Source organism: Misgurnus anguillicaudatus, chromosome 25 (genome assembly GCF_027580225.2).
Source record: "Misgurnus anguillicaudatus chromosome 25, ASM2758022v2, whole genome shotgun sequence".
NCBI classification, from domain to species: domain Eukaryota; kingdom Metazoa; phylum Chordata; class Actinopteri; order Cypriniformes; family Cobitidae; genus Misgurnus; species Misgurnus anguillicaudatus.
The window spans coordinates 23,630,883-23,652,812 of record NC_073361.2 but is presented as its reverse complement, the minus strand read 5'-3'; the positions used below and the strand labels follow the sequence as shown (position 1 = coordinate 23,652,812).

General features: G+C 36.8%; 1 long non-coding RNA gene across 2 annotated transcripts; it reads right to left on the bottom strand.

Moving 5' to 3' along the window:
• Nucleotides 1-288: 288 nt before the first annotated feature.
• LOC129445036 (uncharacterized) lies at nucleotides 289-15,018 on the bottom strand. 2 transcript variants are annotated; one of them, XR_012368031.1, is made up of 5 exons: nucleotides 14,713-15,018; nucleotides 13,988-14,026; nucleotides 13,678-13,784; nucleotides 4,904-4,977; nucleotides 289-2,475 (listed from the first exon to the last, which is right to left on the bottom strand). It is a non-coding gene; the product is annotated as an uncharacterized lncRNA (long non-coding RNA). The 2 variants fall into 2 exon arrangements; XR_012368030.1 differs by lacking the exon at nucleotides 4,904-4,977 and having other exon boundaries at nucleotides 14,713-14,806.
• Nucleotides 15,019-21,930: the final 6,912 nt, after the last annotated feature.

Sequence of the window (21,930 nt, the reverse complement as noted above, 5' to 3'; positions counted from 1 at the left end):
TTTAAAGGTTCTAAAAACGTTTCATATAACGTTTTCCTAACTTTTTTTCTCATCCATAATACATCGTTCTTAGAACATTTATTTTTAACATTCTTAAAACGTCAAAATGTCCAGTTTTCTTGTCATGATTAGAACGTTTTTTAAAGGTTACAAAAACATTTTTCACAACATTCACCTAACTTTCACTTACTGTATAACATTCCTTTAATGGTTATTTTTAAATGATATCAACAATATAGTTATCATTTTAAACATTTGTGTTCAAAGGTTATAAAAAGTTTCTTACAATATTTTCAAAACTTTATTTTCACAAATATAACATTCTTTAAACATTAATTTTTATAATCCAAAACAATACAATATCCAGCTTTCTTACTTTCCATTATTTAAAGGTTACAAAACATTTTTGAGCATTTCACCAACTTTATGTCTTAGTACAATATCCTTGCAAAAATGTTTAACAAACATCAATTTAATTCAATTCAATTATATTTATACAGTGCTTTTCACAATAGTTCATCATACCAAATCATATGTACATGTAATAGAATATAAGACGACACAGAAAAGCAAAGAACCTCAAAGTTTTAAATACAGTTAAGGATGGAGTATTTGAGGTTACATGGAGTTATTTCTTATATAAATAATATAAGAATTACTCCATTCCAAGCTAAATTATGAACATACAGTAATAGAACAGTGATAGAACAGTGTATGTAATGTACTCCAACTCCAAACTATATACCAGTATTAACATAATTTTCTAAAGACGTTATAAGGTTAATATCAGCAGTTTCCTAGTAAGCAAGCCACACAGAAACATTGGTCAAGGGGGAAACTTCTTCAGGGAGACAGAAATAAAAACCCAGTGAGAAAACCAGGCTTAGCCAGGAGGTGCAGTTCCCACCTTACATGTTACAGCTGTAGTGTGGTGCAGTTTGTAACCAAGGAAAGAGACCCTGTTATTAATTTCAGTTACAACATATGTTACGGTAATGTAGTATAGAATTTAGTATATACTATGCTAGCTATATATATATATATATATATATATATATATATATATATATATATATATATATATATATATATATATTCAGGCGTCACAGTTCGGTACAATGGAGGTAAAAGCAAAATAAAAATGTGAGGTATGCAGAAGAGCATCTCTAAACCCACAACACGCCGAACCTTGAGGTGGATGGGCTACAGCAGCAGAAGACAACACCGGGTGTCACTCCTAACAGTAAAGAATAGGAAAACGAGGCTACAATTCGCACAAGCTCACCAAAATTGGACAAAAGAAGATTGGAAAAACGTTTCCTGCTCTGATGAGTCTCGATTTCTGCGCCGACATTCTGATGGTAGGATCAGAATTTGGCGTCAACAACATGAGAATGTGGATCCATCCTGCCTTGTATCAATGTTCAAGCTGCTGGTGCTGGTGTAATGGTGTGGGGGATATTCTCTTGGCACGCTTTGGGCCCATTAGTACCAATTGAGCATCGTGTCAATGCCACAGCCTACCTGAGCATTGATTCTGACCATGTACATCCCTTTATGACCACCATGTACCCATCTTCGGATGTCTACTTCCGGCAGAATAAATAATCTCAGACTGGTTTCTTGAACATGACAGTGAGTTCAACTGTACTTAAATGGCCTCCACAGTCACCAGATCTCAACCCAATAGAGCACCTTTGGGATGTGGTGGAACTGGAGATTCGCTTCATGGATGTGTAGCCAACGTATCTACAGCAACTGCATGATGGTATCATGTGAATATGGACCAAAACCTCTGAGGAATTTTTCCAGTACCTTGTTGAATCTATGCCACGAAGGATTAAGGCAGTTCTGAAGGCAAAAGGGGGTCCAACCCAGTACTAGTAAGCTGTACCTAATAAAGTGGCCGGTGAGTATATGTGAGCAGTCATCAATTTAGCAGCATGAGGATGGGCATCAAGCGGATGAATGGTGGGATGAGCATCCCTCCAAATTGGAATTGGACCTGTCCGTCTCAGATTTCCTCGGTGAACGAGGGCGAGACAGGGAAACAGAAACAAGGTGCAATTAGTAAAGAGGCCCATCACATGTAGTGTTAAAGGCATTCATACAGTATAATAGATGCGGCATAAGTATGTATAGGAGATGAATTAGGTAAATGCTTGGTTAAAGAGATAGTCTTAGGCGGGGCAATAGTTTACTCTTTTATTTGTTCATTTTTTACTCATTTATTAAAAGTTACTTGATTTGTGGACAAAAAAGAATCTGATTTAGAAGGCAACACTGTCATGACCACAACCTTCTTAAAACTGATGCTAATAATCGGAGTGCGCCATTAAAGGGACACTTCACCCATTTGCATTAAGCTTTGTGTAGTCAGAATATGACTTACCCTTGTTCCTCGATGTGGAACATACTTTAAGGTGTCTGCAATGAAGGCATCACAGCTGGAACATCAGATTGAGACGGCCTACACTGGATGTGAACATTATAAATACAGACATGAATAATAGCTTTAAGCTTCAGTGGACAATGATTAAAATGTGTAAATAATTGCAACCAGGTTCGACTTTTTGTGAAATGCAGAATAGATCATTTAATAACACAATATAGCTTGAGTAAAAGTGTGATTATAGCTTTTTATAGAAAATGTTTATTCTGTTTCTCGAATCTGACTGGCTGAGAGTCTTTTCCAACCGCCAGAGATATTCCACCAGTACCATCCCGTGAACTGCTTTACCATTTCTATCATTTGCCACTGGTCATTTTAAAATTAGTAATGGAGGCTTGAAGCCGTACAATTACATATTTGCGATTGGATAATGCAGCCACCAGAGCAGACTGTCTAGGACAGTGTTTCCCAACCCTGGTCCTCGGGCACTCCCTCCCAGAAAGTTTTAGATGTCTCCTTATTTAAAACACCTGATTCGACTTTCTTTTCTTTCTTTCTTTCTTTCTTTTTTAACGGCATACCAGCTTCAAAGGCTATATTCATGGCGAGAATACAGTATAATTAAATCAAAGGAAGTTTAAAATAGATGTTTCAAATTTATTTCCTCTAAAAATCTTAAAACCATGCTTGGGCTCACTTGATTAAAAACCTTTTCAAAACTATCAACAGAGTAAAAACGATTTCTCACAGGGGTAAATGTAATACAGTCTAAAAGGATATGTTTAATGGACAATGGATTTTGACAAGATGAACATTTTGGATGGTTTTACCTGATTCGACTCATCAGCCTCCTAAAATGGTAAACATGTGCCCCTAACAAGCTGATGAGTTAAATCAGGTGTGTTAAATGAGGAGACATCTAAAACTTTCTGGGAGGGTTGGGAAACACTGGTCTAGGACTAGCCTTAAGTCTTGTCTGTGAAAACAGGGTTTGTGTGTAAATTCATGTCAGACACTTAAAACAAGTGCGAAAGTACTAGGATAAACAAGTGCATACAGCATAGTATGTAATTTTTTTGTGTCACGCTCTTCCCTCTTTCTTGTCACATGCAATAAAAACTCTTCCGTATCAGGAATCCATAGCAGAAGCAAGCAGTTTGGCACTAACAGGCAAGCAGTTAGTCAAACTAATGTTTAATATTGCTCTAGTAGTTGTGTGATTTGGCTTTATATCAGCGTGCTGATATAGTTTGTAAAAACAAACTGGTATAGAATTATATAAAATGATGCGCTGTCATTTGTACAACTGTAACAATAGAAGAGAATGGGGTTGGCGTTTACTAATGATGATATGTTTGTTATCGTTTACTTTAGTACTTATGCTTGTTTTTTAATTGTCTTTGACATGTATAAATACACAGTTTCCCAGACAGGGCCTATCCAGAATAGTCCCAGACCAAATAAGTCCCAGACTAAAATGCATGTTTGAGCTGCCTTAAAGGTGTAGCGGAGGATTTTCTAAAATTTTTGAAAAGAACCGACTTCTTCACTTTTTAAAAAAATGCAATTGCGAAACACTCCTGATTGACAACTAGGAGGACCAATAGTCTTGATTATCCACCCGGAAAAAGAAAATCCTCCGCAATACCTTTAATTTAAAAACATCTTGCACTGATATATTTTAACATGTTTTGTCTTAAGATTCACCCCAGTACTGGTTTTTGTAAGGTATGTTTGTAAAAAAAACTACTAATATCCTAATTAGAGCTGGGCATAGATTAATCTAGATTAATCACATGCAAAATAAAAGTTATTTTTTGCATAATATATGAGTTTGTGCTGTGTGTAATAATTATGTTTAAATAAATACACACACATTCATGTATGTATTTAAGAAACATTTACATGTGTATATACAGTCTTGTTCAAAATAATAGCAGTACAATGTGACTAACCAGAATAATCAAGGTTTTTAGTATATTTTTTATTGCTACGTGGCAAACAAGTTACAAGTAGGTTCAGTAGATTCTCAGAAAACAAATGAGACCCAGCATTCATGATATGCACGCTCTTAAGGCTGTGCAATTGGGCAAGTAGTTGAATTAGTTGAAAGGGGTGTGTTCAAAAAAATAGCAGTGTGGCATTCAATAACTGAGGTCAACAATTTTGTGAAGAAACAGGTGTGAATCAGGTGGCCCCTATTTAAGGATGAAGCCAACACTTGTTGAACATGCATTTGAAAGCTGAGGAAAATGGGTCGTTCAAGACATTGTTCAGAAGAACAGCGTACTTTGATTAAAAAGTTGATTGGAGAGGGGAAAACCTATAAAGAGGTGCAAAAAATGATAGGCTGTTCTAAAATGATCTCCAATGCCTTAAAATGAAGAGCAAAACCAAAAAGACGTGGAAGGAAACGGAAGACAACCATCAAAATGGATAGAAGAATAACCAGAATGGCAAAGGCTCAGCCAATGATCACCTCCAGGATGATCAAAGACAGTCTGGAGTTACCTGTAAGTACTGTGACAGTTAGAAGACGTCTGTGTGAAGCTAATCTATTTTCAAGAATCCCCCGCAAAGTCCCTCTGTTAAAAAAAAGGCATGTGCAGAAGAGGTTACAATTTGCCAAAGAACACATCAACTGGCCTAAAGAGAAATGGAGGAACATTTTGTGGACTGATGCGAGTAAAATTGTTCTTTTTGGGTCCAAGTGCCACAGGCAGTTTGTGAGACGACCCCCAAACTCTGAATTCAAGCCACAGTACACAGTGAAGCATGGAGGTGCAAGCATCATGATATGGGCATGTTTCTCCTACTATGGTGTTGGGCCTTTTTATCGCATACCAGGGATCATGGATCAGTTTGCATATGTTAAAATACTTGAAGAGGTCATGTTGCCCTATGCTGAAGAGGACATGCCCTTGAAATGGTTGTTTCAACAAGACAATGACCCAAAACACACTAGTAAACGGGCAAAGTCTTGGTTCCACACCAACAAAATTAATGTTATGGAATGGCCAGCCCAATCTCCTGACCTTCATCCAATTGAGAACTTGTGGGGTTATATCAAAAATGTTGTTTCTGAAGCAAAACCAAGAAATGTGAATGAATTGTGGAATGTTGTTAAAGAATCATGGAGTGGAAAAACAGCTTAGAGGTGCCACAAGATGGTTGACTCCATGCCACACAGATGTCAAGCAGTTTAAAAAACTGTGGTCATACAACTAAATATTAGTTTAGTGATTCACAGGATTGCTAAATCCCAGAAAAAAAATGTTTGTACAAAATAGTTTTGAGTTTGTACAGTCAAAGGTAGACACTGCTATTTTTTTGAACACACCCCTTTCAACTAATTCAACTAATTGCCCAATTGCACAGCCTTAAGAGCGTGCATATCATGAATGCTGGGTCTTGTTTGTTTTCTGAGAATCTACTGAACCTACTGGTAACTTGTTTGCCACGTAGCAATAAAAAATATACTAAAAACTTTGATTATTCTGGTTAGTCACATTGTACTGCTATTATTTTGAACAAGACTGTATATTTATTTATATTTTTATATATTCTATATTATATATAAATAAAAAAATTATATATAAATAAAACATTTCTTAAATGTACATATATGTATGTGTGTGTGTTTACGTATACATATTTACACACAACACAAACTCATATATTTTGCAAAAAATTACTTTTATTTTGTATGAGATTAATCTAGATTAATCTATGCCCAGCTCTAATCCTAATATAACTAAGGCCTAATATAATATCCTAATATAACTGGATTAATCCAAACCCTGTCCAGGAATGAATGAATGTTGTGCCAGATTTTTCCTGTCACAAATATTTGATCGACTGCTCAAATCATTAGATTAGCCTTTCCTACTAATTGTAAAAGCCGATCAGAAACAGAAATAATGGTTGCATACGTAAGAAATAATTGATGACGGGCAGCTGGATTATTCAAAATAATGCACACTCAAGGTGGTAATGCGGCACGTCACGAAGCTGAGTGTGCATTATTTTTAAATAACTCAAAGGATCAGAGTCAATTATTCCTCTTATACCACGGTTACAAAAGACATTGCTTGGGTGGTTACATTTGACAGGTCAGGTGTGCATTTATCGAAAAATAATGCATACCTGTGAATAGGGGTGGCACGGTTCATGGAAAAAATCCGAACCGTTCGGTTCGCTTGTCTCGGTTCGGAGCGCGTGTGTCGTACGGTTCAACAGTTCATGGCATGCGCAATGTATGTAGCCTCGTGCCCTGTATGTGACCTCAGATAGCGTGTTCCCCTTTCGCGAATGGCGCGAAAGAAGAGGTGACTGGTGTGGAGAGTGAGTGCTGCCGGTCATGTTACGTGTAGAAATGGCAAGAGGGAGAGAAAAAGAAGTCTGCCCGCAGTTGGAGGATACCCCAGCGTCGTATAAGTTTGGTGTGTGGAAACATTTTTTGTTTCATGTTACCTATGATGACAGCGGAAATAAAACAATAGATACAGCCACACGCGCGACAACCTTCTCTCCGACCATTTATCTAATCTGAGGTAATGAACACTGTTTTACGTCGTTTTGTATTCAGCGCTATTTTTAGCCTTTCGTTGATAAAACGAAAGCGGCTGATTTCCGCGTAGTTTCATTTTGCTAGCGTGTGAAAGTTGTGCGATCTTATTTCATAAACTGCCCCTTAAAGTAATCAGGACAGAAATAGTCAAAAGTGGACAAAAGAGACGGATTTAAATATTACAGGTGTAAAAGTTATGTTTCTCTCTCGTTCACATATTCTCTCTGCAGTATTTAAGCAGCCTCTCAGTGATAAATCTTAAAGCTACACTGAAGTTGGCATTTTGATAAATGCAAGTTATCTTTGTGTGCTAAAAATGCAGACAAAGTTCATGTAGATGGCAATACACATTCTCTTTTTGCCAAATAAATGAAAAGCATGTTGAAATCATCAATGTCTTCCTCTCGCTGTGTCAAAATCTCGCCTGGCTTTCCTCAGGGATGTTCCCATTAATGTGCTTAAAGTCAAATTCAGTTTGTGCATGATTACATGATATAACTTTTTTTATACTGTATCCTAAATTATGGATAATTAATACATGAATAAGATAATACATTTCTGGAGTGTTAAAAAAAATAACAACAAGAACCGTACTGAACCGAGAACCGTGACCATAGAACCGTGATACGAACCGAACCGAGGGTATTGTGAACCGTGCCACCCCTACCTGTGAAACATTTGTTAATCAGAAGCATTCAACAGCCATGTGGTATAATTGATTATAACATTACATTGACGCATTCGGCAAACGCTATTATCTTAAGCGACTTACAGTGCATTACAAGGTATTATGTATTTTTTCAGTATGTGTTCTTACAGTTTCGAACCCATGACCTTTTGCATTGCTAATGCAATGCTCTACCTCTGAGCTTTACAGAAACATAAAAAAAACGTTTGTTAAATGAACTTGTATAGGAGTTATTCGATCTACGTCATCAATGTTCGCGGCGGCCATATTGTTGACATAGAACTGTCAGTCTGTCAATTGACAAGCGAGGCAGCGTGGGTATTATGCATGGTATTATCGATGTAATTTTTTTAAACCGCGCGATGGTGTGTGGTGTAATACACGGCTGTTCTAACAACAGCAAAAAGAACCCCCGGAATTAGTTTTTATGCGATACCGACTGTCAGAAAACATGAAAGGAAGGAGACAGAGGAGTTGAACCAGATAAGAAGAGACTCCCAACAGCAAAGTCTGTCCCCATCATTTTACCACAGGTAACGTTAGTGATATATGACTCACAGCAAAGTCTGTCCCCATAATTTGATCACATATAGTTAACGTTAGCTGTAAGCAGTGGCTGAAACTGCTCTTTCAATTAAGCTGCCATAAATTGAGACAGTTATTAAATTAGGATTAATAACTTTATGAACATAGGTCTGGCATTGATACTAGGTAGGGAATTAAGGGCCGTTCACATTATAACGATAACTATAAAAAATATAGTTTTGAAAATCGTTTTATATTAAAGAGAATAGCGGAGCTCCCACCAAAACTATAACGATGCAGATACAATGAATTGAACTTCAACTGCACGAGCACTTAAAATGACAGTGAAGCTCATTGAGGTCTATAACATAAGATTACCTGCAGTTGCTGTGAAAATTGACGTAATGTTTTTTAATCTATTACATTAACTAACTGTTATGCCAAAAGGTAAGAGATTACACAAACTATTATATTCACTGTTTAGAGTTACGCGAAATGCAGCGTGTTGAGGACATACAAGCAATATTAAAGGCAAGTGATTTGCGCAAGTGCCTTGAGCGAATTAGCATAAACGTATTGTTTGGTGATGTGGACGATAATATAGTTATCGTTATAATGTGAACGGCCCTTCAGTGCTTGTATGATGTATGCGGATACTGTATGAACGATATAGTTATAAATATCCAGATAAGTTACGCCTGGCAATAAGGACGGATCTTTACTTAAGGCTATTGGGTCTATTTGATATGGTTCCACACCAATCAAGCTTATCTTCTCTTAATACTGACGAGATGATGCCATTTAGGCTACTGCTCCCCTCAACTCAAATCTACGTGCGGCTAGGGGCAGGACAGATGTCATGTCAACAAGATGGCCGCGGTTAGCTACTTCCAGTGTTTGCGAATAAGCCCTATACAGGGAGTGCAGAATTATTAGGCAAGTTGTATTTTTGAGGATTACTTTTGTTATTGTACAACTACAGTGCTCTTGGTCAATTCAAAATGTTAACAAACCCTCAAACCGGAACATTTAAAGGAGCATTTCACCCATAGAAACATTAATCTTCATTGAAAGTGTCTCATATTTGTAGTCGAAATGTAACATACATTTCGAATTTGGTGCCAATTTGACTGAGAAAAGGGCTGTTTGTAGTCTCACCCGCTCACCAAAGATATTGGACTTCCTTCTTTCAATGATGCAAAATGATGATTTTTACATCATTGAAAGAAGGAAGTGCAACACTGAAATATATATTTCTCCTGTTTCAGCAGCAACTGAGGAAATTATGCACGACCATTCAAAAACATGACTAGGGTTCTAACTATACAAAGATTAATGCAAATGGGTGAAGGCTCCCTTTAACTAGCAAGTGAAATTTTGCCCGTCTTAAGATAATATTTCTATGTACATCATTATTAGGCAACTATTAGTGTGCAGAATTATTAGGCAACTAAATGAACAACAAAGATTTACCATCTCACTTGTTTTTTTTCACCTGTTAAAGTGAGAATAATAAACAAACTACATTTACAAAAAAAAATTAATAAAACAATAAAAAAAATATATAAACTCAGTGACCAATATAGCCACCCTTCTTTTCGATAACAATCCCAAGCCTTCCATTCATGGATTCAGTCAGTTTCTTGATCTGGTCTGAACCAACATTTTGTGAAGCCACAACCACAGCCTCCCAGACACTGTTCAGAGAGGTGTACGGTTTACCTTAACTGTAAATGTCCTGCTTAAGAAGGGATCAAAAGTTCTCAATAGGGTTTAAGTCAGGTGAAGAAGGGGCCATGTCATTAGTTTTTCATCTCTAAGGCCTTTACTTGCCAGCCATGCAGTGGAGTACTTTGATGCATGTGATGAAGCGTTGTCTTGCATAAAAAAAGTCTTCTTGAAAGATGCAGATTTTTTCCTGTACCACTGCTTGAAGAAAGTGTCTTCTAAAAATTGGCAGTAGGTCTGAGAGTTGTTTTTTATTTCCATTTTCAACCCAAAAAGGTCCAACAAGCTTATCTTTAATAATACTTGTCTGTGCCTGCCTGCCTGTAATGTAGAAGACACTTTCTTCAAGCAGTGGTACAGGAAAAAGTTTGCATCTTTCAAGAAGACTGATTATTTTGCAAGACAACGCTCCATCACATACACCAAAGCACTCCACCGCACGGCCGGCCAGCAAATGCCCTAAAGATAAAAAACCAATGACATGGCCCCTTCTTCACCTGACTTAAACCCTATTGAGATCTTTTGATCCCTTCTTAAGCAGGACATTTACAGTGAAGGTAAACGGTACACCTCTCTGAACAGTGTCTGGGAGGCTGTGGTTGTGGCTGCACAAAATGTTGGTTCAGACCAGATCAAGAAACTGACTGAATCCGTGAATGGAAGGCTTGTGACTGTTATCGAAAAGAAGGGCGGCCACATTGGTCACCGAGTTCATACATCTTTTTACTTTTATTGTTTTATTATTTTTTTTGTAAATGAGAGCTTGTCCATTATTCTCACTTTAACAGGCGAAAAAAACAAGTGAGATGGTAAAATCTTTGTTTTTCATTTAGTTGCAGGGCTCCAAAAAAATCAGTTAAGGAGCCACTGGCTCCTATAGGGGAAAAAAACAGGCGCCAAATAATTTTTTTAAGAGCCACATAACAATGCACTTACTTTTAGCAGGCATGAAAATGGTCAGGGGTGAAAAGGGTGCTCGAGGGGCGACGTGGCCTCTGATGGGGCCGGGAGGTGGGGGACTCCCCCAGAATAAATATTATGGCCTCATAAGGGGTAACTTAACTTGTTTATTCTTAAGGCATGTGATTGGCCAAGGACAAAAAATGAGGAAGGAACCCAACATCCCCCCACACCCCTGCACGCGCAGAAACAAAATGCACACCATAACAAATGCAAAAAATACATTATGACCATTATTTCAATTATTTAAGTCTGACGGACAATTTAGGTTGTAAATTTAAAATGTAAACATTTGACTAGTAGGTTATCCAAAACCATGTTTAATTAAATGGGTTAATACATGTGGAAAGCTGTAACAAGTAGCATTCCCTTACCATTTGACATCTGCAATAATTTTATTATGCCATAATCTGACCCTCAGTCACAAGACCATACAATTTTAAGTTGGCCTTGGAATAGGGTGGACCTGAATGCCTACAGTACATGTATTTTAAAATGACTTAATTTTACAATATAGTACTGGTTAAATGAATTGCATTATGGTTTTTGAGTCATGAGTTGAATAATTTTCAGATAAGCAAAAAAGTGATGTTGGAAAATTAAATAAGAACAAATCAAGAAATTACAAACATATAAAATAGAAAAGAACAAATTTACAAATAAAGTAAGATCTAACAGTATTGATTAGGTAGAGAAACAGTATCAAATTAATATAGCACTGTTTTCATTCTATAAATTAAATATAATTGATCTTTTTAAAGCTATAAAAGCGATTTTCCTTTTGTCTTCTGTAGTCTGATTTACATAACGACTCAAACATAAGCTTTTCTTATAAGATGAACTGTCCCTTTAAGAACGGAGAAGCACTGATCTTTACACTAGCTGCATTTACATGGACATTTGTAATCCGTTTAAATGATCAATCTGAATAAAAATGCTCCATGTAAACACCTCAATCGGTCTAAAAAGTAACAATCTGATTAAAAATCTAATCCGCTTGTTAGGGGTGGTTTATACCTTTTGTAATCCGCTCAAAAGGACATGTATACACTTGATCGGATGGATAACTGAAACTGGGACGCTCTGCGCATGTGCCATCTTTTCTTTTTTTAATGGCGGTTGGTAAACCCACTGAAAGGCGCATTTCCGCCACCTGCAGGACGGGAGTGTTGAGCATATTCACACGTGCAATGACGTAGAATTGCCGTAATGATATGTGACGCAAATATTTGAGTTTGTTTTGTTGAAGGAAGTCACAAGAAGTGATTTGTCTTGTTAATCTTGTTCCTATTATCCTTCCAATTCCCCATAAAGTGATACAAGACAGCGTTGTCCGGTCAGTCCATGGTTTACTCTCTGATCCACAAATGCGTGTGTTTGGACTCGCTCTCGCGAACGGTCTCTGCAGCACTGCGTGAAGTAAAATACGCTTTTTGGGCACACGTGAATGGGTGTTTTTGCTGCTGCTTTATAATCAGCTGAGGCACAAAGCAAATCTTGAAACAGCGTGAAACTATATTTGTGCAATGTGCGCATGTCAAATGATCAAATCTGATGTAAATCTTGTGTCATATAAACACGCACATCAATCCAATCACATTATTAAGTGTTCATGTAAACGCTATGATAGGATTTATTAATCGGAAGGATTTTAATCCGATGGAGGCAAAATGTGTCCATGTAAACGTAGCTACTGACACATCTGATCAACTGCTCACTTATAAATGTCTGTTTTTATGAGTATACTAGCAGAGACTGTGGCATTACAAGATTGTGCGTATATCTCCTGTGAAGCCCAAAGAAATCATGTGTTTGCGTGATTTTTAAAACGCGCATTGGGCTTCAGTGTGTGCACGTATGCGCACAGAAAACTGCTCCGTTTAGCATCTTTGTCGTTCAAATAGTCTAAAATCCAGGACGTTTTGAAATGTCTTTCGGCACGGTGTTCATTGGCTGATGCGGAAAGATGAATCCCTGTGTCTCTGGCGTTCTCTACCGCGCTCGTTCTGGCACAGCTGCTATAGCCTGCTTTTTGTTAGCAGGAGCAGAGCGACACAATCTCATTCATTTCAATGGAAACCTGGCGACTTCCGCGACACGAGTGAAAGTGAACGTTGGCGACCGTATGCGCGTGTCCAGCGACGCGAGAAAGTTAAGAAAAGTTTTACTTTATGCAAAGGTCGAGCGACTTTCGGGAGCGACTACCAATGAGAACAAAGCAGTGGAGTTCACGTCATCCTTCCCTCGTCAGTTACTGGCGTGGATGGTACTCGTTTGTTTATGACAAGCAGATTTAGAAACACCTCATTGAAAGAGTCAAGCGACACACAGCGATAACGTCGCTGGCTGTCTGAACGAGGGGTGACGTTCACACAACGCATCTCATTTCATGAAGTTAACAAAACAAATGAAGTGATAGGCTACTGGTTATAAAACATGCACATATGATGCAAATTTTACAATCAAAGGGAGTAAATTAGGACCTTGACAGAAATTTCACTCGCACATAAATATATTAGGTCGCAAATGCGACCATTTTAGTCGCAGTTTGGAGCCCTGAGTTGCCTAATAATTCTGCACACTAATAGTTGCCTAATAATGGTGTACATAGAAATATTCTCTTAAGAAAGGCAAAATTTCACTTTTACTACTTAAATGTTCAGGTTTGAGGGTTTGTTAACATTTTGAATTGACCAAGAGCACTGTAGTTGTACAATAACAAAAGTAATCCTCAAAAATACATCTTGGCAAATAATTCTGCACTCCCTGTAGAAGCAATATCAGTCGAGTTACAGAAACTTTTGAAACACTTACGAATAATCACAGTGCCAAAGGTATTTCTTTCCCTTTCGATCCATTGTATGTGGCAACTTGCAAAACCTTCCTTACAGCATCACCTGGACCATTGCTACCAAGCGGATCTGAAACAAAATAAATTATAATTTAGCACTTTGCAGGCTGCATTATTCCCATCTTAATCCCACATCACTTATAGCAGACCTCTAAAATGGTACACAATGTGTTCAATCTTGGACTGGAAAAATTATGCAGACAACAGGTAAATACATCTTTAACAGATTTAACTAGTTATTTAACATTTTTTTAAGAATTATTCTCAACATACCGAGCCAGACTGAATTTCATGAAACCTTCAAAGATGTTACTGGGGGAGAAAAGTAATATTACAAATATATTCAAGAACCACATGCCATGCTGTATTTTATACTAACATTATCTATTATATAAGCAGTAACTTGCCTTATACTGCTGCTGCTGCAGTATTGTGTATAGCCTACTGTGCATTGTTACTGCTTATACAGTATGGTTTACAAATATACTGCAAACATTGTTTACTATTCACAAACATACAGAAACAGCAATACTGTTTCTGTTACAAGTACTGCACAGTAGTACTGTACTAACTTCCACAAAGAATAAATAAAAGTAACATTATCAAAGTCCCTGTAGTGTAGATTATTTTCGATGAGAAGCGAAATAACGTTAAACATGAAAGTAAACTTGAGTTGCAAGTTCTAATCATTGCAAAAGCGTGTCAACTAAGTTACCACATTTACAAATAACGTCCACACAGCGGTTATTCGTGCTTGTCGTCTGCCCTCGTCTTTGGGAAAACAAAATATTTTTATTTCAGACCAGGTATTGAGTCAGTTAACTTCACAGTTAGCCACTAGCCAGACCCATAAACAAACACAATCCGACACGTATAATGGAAAAAAGCGTGACTGATCAATCGATGCTAAAACGTTTAACATTACTCACTTTATGCCATATTAGCTAGGTCATACTTTTCAAAGAAAATAAAGAAAGATAAATAATATACACACTTACCTAACGCGGTTTGGATCTCACCGCGTGGACTGTATCTGGAACGTTTCTTCATGCGCATGCGCGGTCCGTCTTGCGCGCCAATTTGTTTTTAAAAATATACATCACAATATAAAATATTAGATTATATAAATATATCAAAATAAATATATCCAGTGCTGAACACGGACAGTAGTGATACATATAAGCGTTATTAGACGTTTATATTACTCTACTAATTTATAACCTATTTAAGAAAGCATCTGGGAACATTAAATATTTTAAATTTCAGATTATATAGATAGATTACATAAACAAGATGCTGCACATTTTCGTTATTTTTTAGATACTACTTTAATATTTGTAATTTTTTATTTCATTTACTTTGTTCCTGTAAGTGTTTATAATTTATTTTTATAATTAAGTCAAGATTCAAAACAGTGATCCACTTTTCCCATAAATTTAAAAAAAATGTAATTTAAGGATGTCCCCGTTTTTGGTGTGTTCTCCATAACCCACATAAAAGATGAAAACATTTAAAAAGGTTTTGACCCTGTTTTTAAATTTCTAGACAATAACAAATAAGATTTCAAGGGTATTTTAATCATTAGGACATGTCCGTACTTGTCATTTGAAAAAGCTGGTTACCTTAATTTAAGGGCAACCTATCAATCACATAAATTTCATTAAAATTCTTATGCACTTATTGGTTTTCTCCTCTGTGGCTTGATTCTTTCTAGCATCATCTGACCATGTAATGTATATGAATGATTGGAGCATCTTCCATTCCAACTTACTTTCTCGTTTTTTTCTGTACCATTTCAATCACACAATGTCTCTCTGATTGTCAAAGCTTTTGTACATGTCATGTACACAGTTCCCCAAAAAAACCCTTCCTGGTTCATAGTGTACAGGACAACAGGACTTTGCACAACTGTAGGCAATAACCTGCATGGGTTATACACACACAGGGGGCTCAACTTGGTGACATAATCTTCCAAATGTAAAGCCATGCCACATTTTTTGTCTTTTTGTCATTTTCAACACATTGATATTAAAGTGCCAGGCAGTTTCAATATCGAAAATTACCTTTATTGCAGTGTGTCATGTAGCTGTCCATCTATGGTGTGCAAACACACAAGTTTCTAAAGTAGGGAGTTGAACCATGTTACATACATTTTCTTTTTGAATCTCTGACCTGTTGTCTATTTACATATAAAGGCAATACTTTGCATAAGACTACAGTCTTCCACGGGAGAAACGAAAACCCTGATCTGCCCACAGACCCTTACACTAGTTGGTGTGTTAACATCATGTCTAAGACACTGTGTTTTAAGCTGTAAGGGCAAGTTTGTGTTGTTTTCACTACCATGAAGATAAATCAAATTCAGAGGATAAAAACCCTTTTTTGTTATTTTACTGACGATTGCTTCTCCAATCTAGGTGAGTTCAAGGCAGGATTTGCGAAACGTTTGACCCTGAAAGATACCTACTTTATTTGGACCAACAAACATCTCAGAGTGTTCTGAATGTCTAGTTAGCACTAGGCTAACGCATGTAGTTGCAACTATTATTTAATGTTAAGCTCTTGGCCTGGTACATTTATATAGGTGCTTACCTGGGGGTAAATTTTAGAGTCCATCATTGTTCTTATTACTTGGATTAATGATAAATGATGTGCAATGATCTTGTTTTTTTATATTTTATTTAACAAGAGCGTTTTCTCTTAAGATTACAAGAACCTTCATCAAGTACAAATATCATCAAAAGGAAGTTTAGAAAATGCTGGATCTAGGAATGTTTTGTACTAAAAAATTTTCTTAACATTTTGACAACCTTCATCAAGTAAAAATAAACTCAACATGACGTTTCGAGAACGTTGATTTAAGAACGTTTTCCCGTAACATTATGACAACCTTTATGGTTTAGAAATAACCTCAAGAGGACATTCCAAAAACAATGTTCTTAGAATGTTTTCCTGTAACATTATGACAACCTTCATCGTTTAGAAATAACCTCAAGAGGACATTCCAAAAACGTTGCTCTAAGAACGTTTCCCGTAACATTATGACAACTTTCATCATGTAGAATTAACCTCAAGGGGACATTCCGAGAATATTATGACAACCTTCATCATTTAGAAATAACCTCAAGAAGACGTTCCAAAAAAGTTGTTCTAAAAACGTTCCCCCCCTAACATTATGACAACTTTCATCATGTAGAAATAACCTCAAGGGGACATTCCGAGAATGTTGTTCTAAGAACGTTTTTCCGTAATATTATGACAACCTTCATTGTTTAGAAATTAACCTCAAGAGGACGTTCCAAAAACGTTGTTCTAAGAACGTTTCCCGTAACATTAAGACAACTTTCAATGTGTAGAAATAACCTCAAAAGGACGTTCCGAGAACGTCGTTCTAAGAACGTTTTTCTGTAACATTAAGAGAACTTTTATTGTGTAGAAATAACCTCAAAAGGACGTTCCGAGAACATTGTTCTAAGAACGTTTTCCAGTAACATTAAGAAAACTTTCAATGTGAGGAAATAACCTCAAAAGGACGTTCCGAGAACATTGTTCTAAGAACGTTTTCTCGTAACATTATGACAACCTTCATCGTTTAGAAATAACCTCAAGTGGACGTTCCAAGAATGTTGTTCTAAGAACGTTTTTCCGTAACATTAAGAGAACTTTCAATGTGTAGAAATAACCTCAAAAGGACGTTCCGAGAACATTGTTCTAAGAACGTTTTCCCGTGACATTATGACAACCTTTATCGTTTAAAAATAACCTCAAAAGGACGTTCCGAGAACATTGTTCTAAGAACGTTTTCCAGTAACATTAAGAGAACTTTTATTGTGTAGAAATAACCTCAAAAGGACGTTCCGAGAACATTGTTCTAAGAACGTTTTCCCGTGACATTATGACAACCTTTATCGTTTAAAAATAACCTCAAAAGGACGTTCCGAGAACATTGTTCTAAGAACGTTTTCCAGTAACATTAAGAGAACTTTTATTGTGTAGAAATAACCTCAAAAGGACGTTCCGAGAACATTGTTCTAAGAACGTTTTCCCGTGACATTATGACAACCTTTATCGTTTAAAAATAACCTCAAAAGGACGTTCCGAGAACATTGTTCTAAGAACGTTTTCCAGTAACATTAAGAGAACTTTTATTGTGTAGAAATAACCTCAAAAGGACGTTCCGAGAACGTTGTTCTAAGAACGTTTTCCAGTAACATTAAGAGAACTTTCAATGTGAGGAAATAACCTCAAAAGGACGTTCCGAGAACATTGTTCTAAGAACGTTTTTTCGTAACATTAAGAGAACTTTTAATGTGTAGAAATAACCTCAAAAGGACGTTCCGAGAACTTTGTTCTAAGAACGTTTTCCCGTAACATTATGACAACATTCATCGTTTAAAAATAACCTCAAAAGGACGTTCCGAGAACATTGTTCTAAGAACGTTTTCCTGTAACATTATGACAACCTTCATCGTTTAAAAATAACCTCAAGAGGATGTTCCGAGAACGTTGTTCTAAGAACGTTTTTCCGTAACATTAGGAGAACTTTCAATGTGTAGAAATAACCTCAAAAGGACGTTCCGAGAACATTGTTCTAAGAACGTTTTCTAGTAACATTATGACAACCTTCATCGTTTAGAAATAACCTCAAGTGGACGTTCCAAGAACGTTGTTCTAAGAACGTTTTTCCGTAACATTAAGAGAACTTTCAATGTGGGGCAATAACCTCAAAAGGACGTTCCGAGAACATTGTTCTAAGAACGTTTTCTCGTAACATTATGACAACCTTCATCGTTTAGAAATAACCTCAAGTGGACGTTCCAAGAACGTTGTTCTAAGAACGTTTTTCCGTAACATTAAGAGAACTTTCAATGTGTAGAAATAACCTCAAAAGGACGTTCCGAGAACATTGTTCTAAGAACGTTTTCCCGTGACATTATGACAACCTTTATCGTTTAAAAATAACCTCAAAAGGACGTTCCGAGAACATTGTTCTAAGAACGTTTTCCAGTAACATTAAGAGAACTTTTATTGTGTAGAAATAACCTCAAAAGGACGTTCCGAGAACGTTGTTCTAAGAACGTTTTCCAGTAACATTAAGAGAACTTTCAATGTGAGGAAATAACCTCAAAAGGACGTTCCGAGAACATTGTTCTAAGAAAGTTTTTTCGTAACATTAAGAGAACTTTTAATGTGTAGAAATAACCTCAAAAGGACGTTCCGAGAACTTTGTTCTAAGAACGTTTTCCCGTAACATTATGACAACATTCATCGTTTAAAAATAACCTCAAAAGGACGTTCCGAGAACATTGTTCTAAGAACGTTTTCCTGTAACATTATGACAACCTTCATCGTTTAAAAATAACCTCAAGAGGATGTTCCGAGAACGTTGTTCTAAGAACGTTTTTCCGTAACATTAGGAGAACTTTCAATGTGTAGAAATAACCTCAAAAGGACGTTCCGAGAACATTGTTCTAAGAACATTTTTCCGTAACATTAAGAGAACTTTCATTGTGTAGAAATAACCTCAAAAGGACGTTCCGAGGACATTGTTCTAAGAACGTTTTCCTGTAACATTAAGAGAACCTTTAATGTGTAGAAATAACCTCAAAAGGACGTTCAGAGAACGTTGTTCTCAGAACGTTTTTCCGTAACATTAAGAGAACTTTCATTGTGTAGAAATAACCTCAAAAGGACGTTCTGAGAATGTTGGTCTAAGAACGTTTTTCCGTAACATTATGACAACCTTCATTGTTTAGAAATAACCTCAAGAGAACGTTCTGAGAACGTTGTTCTAAGAACGTTTTTCCGTAACATTATAACAACCTTCATCGTTTAGAAATAACCTCAAGAGAACGTTCTGAGAACGTTGTTCTAAGAACGTTTGTTCATCAACATCATAAGAACGTTATTCAACTTTTAATAACGTTATAAGAACGTTGCATAAACGTTGTGTCAAAAACGTTTTGCTCTAACCTTTAAAGAACTTTTAAAAAACGTTAGCGAATGTTGTGGGAACGTTCCCTGTTAGCTGGGGAGGCCCCTTCTGTTTAGTCTGCATCTTTACAGGCAGCTGAGATGCCTGAGGTCTGTGCATTTTGGGCAGAGAAACAGCATCTCAGGAGACAAATTTCTTCTTTGACAGATGATTAAAGTCCCTCTATCTTCTTATTTGGATGTGCACACACTTTTTGCTTGATGCCTTCAGACCTCTGACCCTTACTAAGTCCACCTGTCATTCTACCTCTATAATCTTTTGAACACCTAAGTGTGTACTTTTCCTTATCTTTATTATTAACACAGGAGGCTTGCTGACCATCTCTAAGGCCTTGTAATGTATTAGCACACTGTGATGCTCTATGACTAAGATACAACAAACGTCTGCCAAACGGTGCTGCATTCCAATCTGAAGCTCAAGAGCTTCCTTCGGGGTTCAACCTTATCCCTGGAGTATCACCACTTTAATTATCTCCTTTATGTGTAAGCCAAACACCTGGGGGATAGAAGTGCTTGCTTATATATGGTACGCTGCACTTATTACCCTGTGTGGAACAACCGGTTCCTCAAACAAAATCAATTTCGGCACTGATAAAAAGTAAACTTTCTATAAATCTTTTGGAAACAGACAGTAGACGGACTTGATGCCAGAAGACGGTTTTGAAACCTCATTCAGGCTCTCTAAATAAAGAGTCTGAGGTAGCAACATAACACCGTATTGCAAGGTTTTTCATCGGACAACCTCCTTTGAGCATATATGATGTTTGTAATGCTGTTAATGGATTTATCTTGGTTTAGTTCATCTCCTTCTCCAAAGAACCTACAAGGTAAATATGAGTCTTGTAAGCAGGCTTTACTGTGAAATTGACCCTTTACTAATCCCCATTATAGCGAAGGGTAAATTACACATCTGGCTATTTATCAGATGAAGTTGCTGGTGTTGCAGGCCCTGACAGATCATCACTGGAGCTAAGACCTTCTGCACCAGTGAGCCTAAAAAAAACACAGCAGTCCTTTACTTTTGAAAAATATATGAGGAAGAGAAGGTAAACCGACTCAAAATGGATGAATGAAGCCCCTACCTTATCTCTATCTTCATGACCATCCCTGCAGCGAGGGCAGTGACTGATTGTGATAAATGGATAAAGCTACAACAACAAAAAATATGTTGTCAAGCTTTTGCAGAGGATGGTGTGATCTATCTAAGCATCTAGAGGACGGTGAATTGTGTTTATAGTGAAGTTGAGTGAATTTTCCACTTGCCCAAGTGCAAAACAAACAGATTACAAACCACCACATTCCCTCGCGAATGGAAGTGTGGTGCATTTTGACAAAAAGCTAAATTTAATGTTTGTATGTTTTTGGTCATGCTCTGTAACTACTTTAAATTATAGCTTGACAAATCTAATTCAAAATAACTTTCTTAGAATTGAAAACAGCAGCCTGGAATTTACAAAAACATTTTTTAGCGTATACATTGGTTTCATAGTGCACTTGCATATCTAATTTGTCAGGCTTTGCAATGCAACAAAGTTTTTTTTTTTTTAGAACAAAGCTGTCATAAACATGTCTGGGGATTTACAGTATACAGATATACAATGCCGAATTATGGTAATGCAATTCCTTATTTATTCTGGATACAGGGTTGTTGGGGCAAAGAAGCACACAGCTGCAGTGGTCAAAGCATAAGCGTTCTCCCTTTGGGCACCGTCTGTCATGTCTGACTGCGTATGTGGCAGACGTTGCTGCAGATGAAGTGTCACTGATGAAATATAAATAAAGTGGATGCCCAGAATAATCTGCCCAGCTGCCAATTAATGCTGGAAATCAGAAGTCCTCAGATTTCAATGAGATAAACATCTAGGAGTTTTTAAAGGTCACCATATTTAGTTCATAATTCTTCACGTTTATGTCGTTTTCCTCATATGGAGTTATTTTCTGTGAAACGCAAATTGAGAATTTTTATGAATCTTTTGCGTCATGTAAGCAAAAAGGTCTGTCTATACTGTATCGTGAAAAAAAAAATCACTGATTGTTTTAAGAGTATAACAGATGAAAAAAAAATCACTCTTTGATAATCTACCACTGTGGCTTTGAAACTACACTCTCAGAATGAAGGTACAAGAAGGTACAAAGTTGTCACTGTGGCGGTACATTTTCAAAAAGTATCTGTACCAAAATGATATATATTAGGACCTTTTCAAAAGGTACTGTCCAAGTGA